General features: G+C 35.3%; 1 long non-coding RNA gene across 2 annotated transcripts; it reads right to left on the bottom strand.

Moving 5' to 3' along the window:
* Positions 1-218: 218 nt before the first annotated feature.
* LOC308199104 lies at positions 219-5,808 on the bottom strand. Of its 2 annotated transcripts, none has more exons than XR_013954389.1 (3): positions 5,219-5,808; positions 4,554-4,627; positions 219-2,151 (listed from the first exon to the last, which is right to left on the bottom strand). It is a non-coding gene; the product is annotated as an uncharacterized lncRNA (long non-coding RNA). The 2 variants fall into 2 exon arrangements; XR_013954390.1 differs by lacking the exon at positions 5,219-5,808 and adding an exon at positions 4,724-4,895.
* Between the last annotated feature and the right edge of the window lie 1,740 nt (positions 5,809-7,548).

Raw genomic sequence — 7,548 nt, 5'->3', positions numbered from 1 at the left:
CAAAAGAAAGAAAAGATGATCACTGTTTTAGCAACTAAGCTACCATAATTTTTTAAAAGGAAAATAAAATTATTATGATACTGATAATGATCCTACTAAAGACAATGGATATTTTACTATCATCAAGGCACATGGCCATGGTCATTTTCACCTATCTAATCTGCAAAGTAGAAATAACTGAGATAGTGAAAATCAGGTTATTTAGCTGTGTTTAAAAGTCCATACTTACAGCAAGTTTATGAGAAATGGGATAGAATGTATAACTGGGCTTTCACAAAAACATAGGAAGAAGCATCGGTACATTTCAGTCCTGTGGCTTGGTCTGTAGAGAAAGCAATACTTCTTTCCATTGCAAAGGGCTATTTTGATTGTTCAGTAAAGTTAAACTTACTATTCTTATCTGTGCCATTAAGGTAAATATATTTTTTATGAGTTCAGTTTAGTGTCCTCAGATCTCTAGTGTAAATGAGAAAATATTTTGTTCAGTCATGAGAATCATCATACAAATGGGAGCAAGTTCCTGTGCTTCACCACTGCGGTTTGAAAGATCATGGAAGCCTTAACAAGCTTCCTTCATCAAATGACTAGTGTAGGGTTAAACTCATGGAGTTTTAAGCCTCTGAAAGAACTGTGGAAAGAAAGGATGATTGTTTCAGGAACAGCGTGGTCCCATTTCAGGCTTGGTATTATAAAAGTAGTACTTAAGAGGATAAATTCATCTAGTGAATGAATTCTCTCTTTAGTTTTCAAAAGCACTTGTAAACAACTTAGCAATATAGAAATTGCTGTTCACCTCCTGAGGGACTGAGGGACTGCAAGAAATACATATTTCTTTACTTGAATGTGTACTTTAGCCCCATTTGAAGATGTAACCAAGACAAATGAAAGGCTTTTATAGGAGGACTTTTTAATTTTTCTCATTTCTCTAAATAAACAGCTACCCCTCTAACCTCAAGGAGAATTTCTTCTGTATTGAAAATGTCTTCTTGGAGAAAATAAGAACAGAATGTTCTACAGCAGGAAAGGATAAGAGACTCTTCCTCTTGTAACAATTACGCACATTTTAAATAGATACATTTATCTCAAGTCCCTCAGCATTTCAGTTTTCTTAGCAGGTGAATGTGTCAGCTGGCAAAAATCACAGTAGATTACAGAGCACAACAATGAAATTTACTTGATATTAATGAGGCAGCCTCTAAAGAGGCAAGGGCTAGTTCCCCAAGAAGTAGCATCAACATAACTGGACTATAAAACCAACATGAAAGTAATACAAGAGATATCTGATGACATGAATGTTAAGAAAAAATGAAAGGTTATCTGTGCCAGAAAAGTGACTTTAGAGGACAAATAAGAGAATTGACTTAATTATCTGAAATCTCAAAACATGAATCTTTATACTGCACATTATACTACGATTCCCTTAAGAAAATTATCCCTCAGACTAAGGGAAGATGAAAGTTCATTGCAGTGGTAGGAAATATGACAGTAGCAAATGCTGCTTGTACATTTGAGAAAAGAATGGAAACCCCCCACAGACAAACAAGAATAACAACCTTTCATTCAGTAAAGCCTCAGAAGGATTTGAAACTGTCATTTTGCTGGATGAAAGACTAGTGATGTATGCCTCTGAAGTAATGGGAAAAATATAGGAGAAATCATGGAAGGAAGATTGCTATGAGCATCTTGTAAATATAAATAAAAAATATATGAGAGAGAATATCACTTCAATTATCCAAAACACTAGCTAACCAAACTCTCAATTACTAAACATAAAATATATTCCCTGAAGCCAGAAAAGCCAACTAAGGAACAGGGAGAAAGAGAGGACATCCTTGAATTTAAGAGCAGGATATTATGCAGACGCCTCAGAGTTGGGCCTTTATTTGTCTGTATCATGCAGAATTTTGATCTCATACAGCAAGAAGCAAGAAATTTTGCAAAAATCCATGCGGTCATTATAAAAACAAGACATGAAATCTTCCTAGGGAGGTGTTTGTACCTGATGTTACTGGAACTTGCAGTAGTAATGGCCAAGCTGGTGATATCAGATCTCCATCAAGACCACATTTGCTGTCATCAGAAGTCTAGCTGTGCACAACAGTTGAGGAAAACTGCTTTTTTCCAATGTTTACTGGGGTGCAAAATTATAATCTGCAACGAGATTTTACATCACAAAATTACTGCTTGTATAAGAAAACAATTATTTAACACTGTGTGTTACAAAATGATGAAAATAAGTCATCAAGCGCACAGGAAGAATAAAATACATAAAGAAAGAACAACGTAAGTAAAGGCGTTGAGTAAATGTAACCATTAAGGCTATTTTTCTTTGTATAAATACCTCAGTCCTGTGGATGCAAAGTGGTCTCTCCATATGCTCACATACAGAGACAGATCCTGTACAACCCAAGTATAAAAGACTCAATAAATACAGGAAAACATGACAGGGTCATTAAAACTGTGTAGGCTCCCTAAGCCACCTTGATCCAAGGTTGACTAAGTTTATTTGAGTACAGCAGGGAGGATTTTGCTGACAGGCTAAACTCCATTTCAAAACTGATAGGCTGCATAATACAGTACATCAAGTAGCACTGTGTTAATGCATTTTAAATGTCAACCTACATGCAGTGGCAGTACAGAACGAATAAATATCAGAAACTACTCCATCATTCCAACATCTGATCCTGAGCCAGAGGAGCAAATTCCTTTTCTGGAGACTGGCTGTAATGGAAGCTCCACATTCACCCCTTTCCAATCCCCTCTTCCCCAAAATATAGGCCATAGCTTGTGCAAGTCTACCTCTATGTTGTACAGGTTTTGAAACAACTACTAGTTTGACAAAACTCAGACCATTTCAGCTGATTAATTTTCCCATTTGTATCAGCTTTTCTTCTAGAGGCTGTGCTTTTCAACTAGGCATCCAATATGCAATAGCCTTGTATGTAGTTAGTGCTGATGAATGTAAACAAGCGATCAAAACCCAGACTACATTTTTTTCTGTTTGGGGCTATAAGAAACCCTCATCTGGTCTTCTTTAAACCCATTGCTAACCAATATGTCTCAGCAAATTAATGAATTAAATCATTAAAGTCTGTTTCATTCCTTTCTGAGCATTCCCACTTTTTTTTTCTTCACAAATCAAAAAGAATTAATGGAAAGGAATATGTCACGGATCAGATAAGAAAGGAAACAAAAGGGAAAAGACAGCAACAGCCTGCAAAGTCATCTGTCACAGTTTTTGAAGTGCCATAAGCTCTTTGAGCATTTTTTTCCCTGTGTCAGTTTGCAGGCAGTGGCTCACAGACCATTAGGGCTGGTAGACAAGTAGCTAGCTATCTTTCTTGTTTCCAGTGGAAGAAAACAGTGAAGATGGAAGAATAAGGCTGAGAGAAAGACAAAAAATAGACACTTAGTTAAACAGAAAGTTGAAGCATCAGTGACAGTTGTTCTTAAATTCTCAAAGGTGTTCAGATCTTTTCAAAAAAAGAACATATGATATTGCATTGGAAACAGCTAAAAACATGTAGGATCCTTTCCTGTATTCCGGTTACAGCTGCTGGAGAGACTCTGATCCCGAAGTTGAAACCTACTGAAGGTACTTGGATTTAGAAAGAAAACCTATCAACTAGTGCTATGTAATGAAGCAGCCTATAATATTTCAAACCCATTTTAAAATCTGAAGCTAGAGTGAAAGCATTATTATAACGAACAGTTTCAGAATTACTGGGTGATAGGGAAATTGCATGATAGACTTTCACTACAAAAGAACAATAGGAGATAATGCATGCTAAAATTGATCTCTACTAGACAAAACTTATTCAATTGTGTTACCTCTGCTGGAGTGCATAATTAAAAAACAAATGCATCTTTCTACTTAGCTTGATAGAACAAATCTAAATAGATCAAAATTAACTGCATTTAAGTATCCACTGCAGTGGTGTAAGTTAAAAAGAAATAATCTTAGACTTACAGTAAAATGTTTATAACAAAGAAGCAATGACAGAGGTCACTATTGAGAGATACACAGAGAAAGATGGGGTAAATAAGATTTCTAAATATAAACTGTTTTCTGGCGGATGAAGAAGGGGAGGAATAATCCTTTCATATACTTCTAGTGTTTAAGGCAACAACTGCGACTTTCACCTTGCTCTGTTTTTGGAAATGTCAAAGCAACTTCTTAGCAACATGTGATCTAATTAATTAATAACTCCTTTCTTAACATGAAACTACAGTAGATCAAAGCCTTCATTAAAATATTAGACAAGGTATGATACTCTTTGCTAAGTTTTCTGGACTCTTTTCTGGAAGAGGTAAAAAGGTTAAAATTCTTGCAAACAAGACAGGGCAAAGAAAGCTCCTGTAGTACTATTTTTGAATAGTTTGAGAATACTTATTCATGTGAACTCTTTTTTTCAGATTTTATTACATTTTATTTTCCAAATCTCCTTTCATTTTAAATCATTTTTAAATCAGGCCACATTATTAATACTGTTTCAAATTAATGCTGTAAAATCAACATATACTGATTTATAAAACTGAAAGAATTTACTTACCATGATTTTTGGGGAATATATCTATGATTTATGACAGGTATGTTTGCAATCTCTACTTTGTCTTTCTTTTTGAGCTTGAATGAACACAAAACAAAATCAACATTACGTTAGCTTTAGCATTTCAACCACCGTCCTGTAGAAGTATGGATTATTTACCCATTCCACCTCACCTTGAATTAAAACTGCAAGTAAAATAAAACTGTAGTCAACTTCTTTTTAAACTTCCTCTGAGTTTAAATTCAAGGGTGTTTCAAGGGACAAAAGATCTGATTTAACACTGGCCTACAATTTTAATGCTTTACCTCAAATTAAGAAATTATTTTTTCTTAGGGAAATTTGAAATACACCGTTTCTTTTTTTTTTTTTTTAATGAGCTTGTTTCAGATTCCTGAAAACATGATTGATATAATGGTATTGAAGGGTAGGGGGTAAAATACCTAAGGTTACCTCAGTGTGGATGTTGGTTTGAAGGTAGTGGTCTAAATTCTCCATGTCCTGAAGACACCTTAGGTTACTCTGGTAGGACAGGTCAGAGGTAGTGCTAAGCTATCTAAATGGCCCTGCAGGATCATTCTATGAAAAGTGTTTGTGTTCTCTCTTCCTCCCATACTTGTGCACGAGAGACACACATGCAAAATGTTGCTTCAGCTGAGAAACCTCCATACCTGAGGGACAAGTAATTAGCAGGGTAACAGGCTGAGCCTTCACAAGGAGTGGTTCCTTGGTCTGACCCTGCACCTGGATCAAGCACATCTTGGCAGGTCGGAAGTATCCGAGTGTCTGGATCAGTCTGTAGAACTGGTGAGCATCAGCAAGAGAGCAGAAACACATTTATATATCAAGCAAGTCACAGCTTTGTTTTCACTCATACTCCTAAGTATACGTAGCAAACACCGATAAGTTTCATAAGATGCAACAAAGGAGGAAAGACGTAGACGACACATGACAGTCTAAAGAAGGAAAGCTAAAAAGACTTCTTTTATTTTTTTTGCTGAAGCATAAAATACATTGCAACAATAAAAATTTTCCAACTGATAATCTTTCTCTCCTAAATTTGCCATTTTCACTGACTTACCCATTAATAAACCTGTTTATTTCTAGAAAAACAACTTTCTTTGCCTCTTTCCTATCTTGCACTGGTTCCCTACTGCAGCTTTAATAAGCAGTTTAAATGTCATTAAAATACTTATTTTTATGTGGCTAAGTGTAACATACATGTACGTAAGTGTAACATACACATAGTAACACACACCTACCTCCCAATGTTATCAAATTACTTCATTTTACTAAATATAAATTATGTATTTTAAAAATAACCTTTAATTAATTCCTTATTTGGAAATCTCTGATGGTTCTTATTGAGTGATTAAGGATAAATGATTTAAAACAACCACCAATTAGGGCATTTTAAATGCTTAGAATTCACTACCTCATCTAATTATGTAATTATGGGGTTAAGAATGATGTCTCCTATTCTGTCAAGACCTAGAGAGGAATTAGTTTATAGATATTTGACCTTAGACATTCCACACCATTATGCATAAAATTCTCTATCAAATGTAATTCCTTTTCATTTATACTATGAAGCGCATAGTAATATGAAGTACATGATAATAATAGGAAATGTTTGATAGTCTGAACGTTGGTTATCTTTTTGTGCATTTTCTCACAAAAGGACTTTTTCCTCAGTTTTCACTGTGACTGTGGCCTTCTCTGGATTATGAAATAAATTTCAGTTTTGGTTGTCCAAACTTAGTCTTGTGATTTCATTTATAGGTCTCTGGATACAGTAGCACTGGTATAAAGAATTCTGCCATTTCTGAAGACATTTTTCTTCATAGTCCCAAATCCAGAAATGAACAATGTTAGAAACACCAACAGAAACATTTTTAGTGGAAAGTAAGACATAAACGGCAAAAAGCTGTGTATGGCTTGTTTTCTTTTTTTTTTCCTAATAATATTGGTAAAAGGCTGAAGCACTGCTCACAGCTAAGTGCTAAAGCACACAGGGAAGAGGAACACCTGTGAACTCCTGCTTTGCCTCAGAGTAAATGCTTTGCTTCCCATGTGATCCAGAGCCCAGACTTCCCTTTCGCAAAGAAAAGCCTCACTGAGCTAATTTTTTGTAAATACACCCTTTGCAAAGGTGGTTACTGTGTTTGCCCAGGAACTAAAAATCCTGGAATCAATATAATTTTCAACCTGAAGGAAGCAGTTTCAGGTTATTTATAGATACTAAGTCACAGAAAAACAAATAAATAAATAAATAAATAAACAGGAAGATACTTCCTCTTCCCCCCTGACCACAAACCTAAGAGTCTCTGCTGAAGATAGAGTTCCATGAAGCCAAGGAAGCAGAAGACATAGGCAGAAGAAGAGTATGCAAGTGAGATATGAGCTCTTAATAGTGGTTTGTGTGTAGAGGTACAGGGGAGAGACCTGTATGGATTTTTTCTCTCAGCATTCAAACTTCCATAACCTTCCAGAGAGTTTACAAGGTATCCCATAGGTATAAGATATCCCATAGGTACAAATAAATGCAACATTATAAAAAACAGAGCAGTTTATCTGCTCCGTGATGCTACAAAAGAATAGTACAAAGTTGCATGCACTTTTTGAATATTCCAGAATGTCTTAAATTTAACAGGGAAATGTTTAATAGAAATAATGCTGCAATACAAAACATTTGAAGTCATCAGATAATTATTGGGATAGTTATTGCTTATATATAACAGCAACTGTAATGCTTTTTTCACTCTGAAATATTATCTGTCAGTTCTTTTTCATCTGCTAGTTCCTGCTTTGCATATTTAAAAGCTTGGCCCCACTCCTACCCAATTTAGGTCAATGGGAGTTTAATGACTGCCTCGAATAACAGGATCAAGCCCATAATGGATGTCAAACTAACAAAAATGTTTAATGCCTTTAACTGAAATGAATGACCTTCTAACTTGCCTTCATGAAAAATGAAGCTGCTACTCTGATATACATACCA

Source organism: Anser brachyrhynchus (genome assembly GCF_964034855.1).
Source record: "Anser brachyrhynchus genome assembly, chromosome: 1".
In the NCBI taxonomy this organism is placed as follows: Eukaryota; Metazoa; Chordata; class Aves; order Anseriformes; family Anatidae; genus Anser; species Anser brachyrhynchus.
This window is presented reverse-complemented; position numbering and strand designations above follow the sequence as displayed.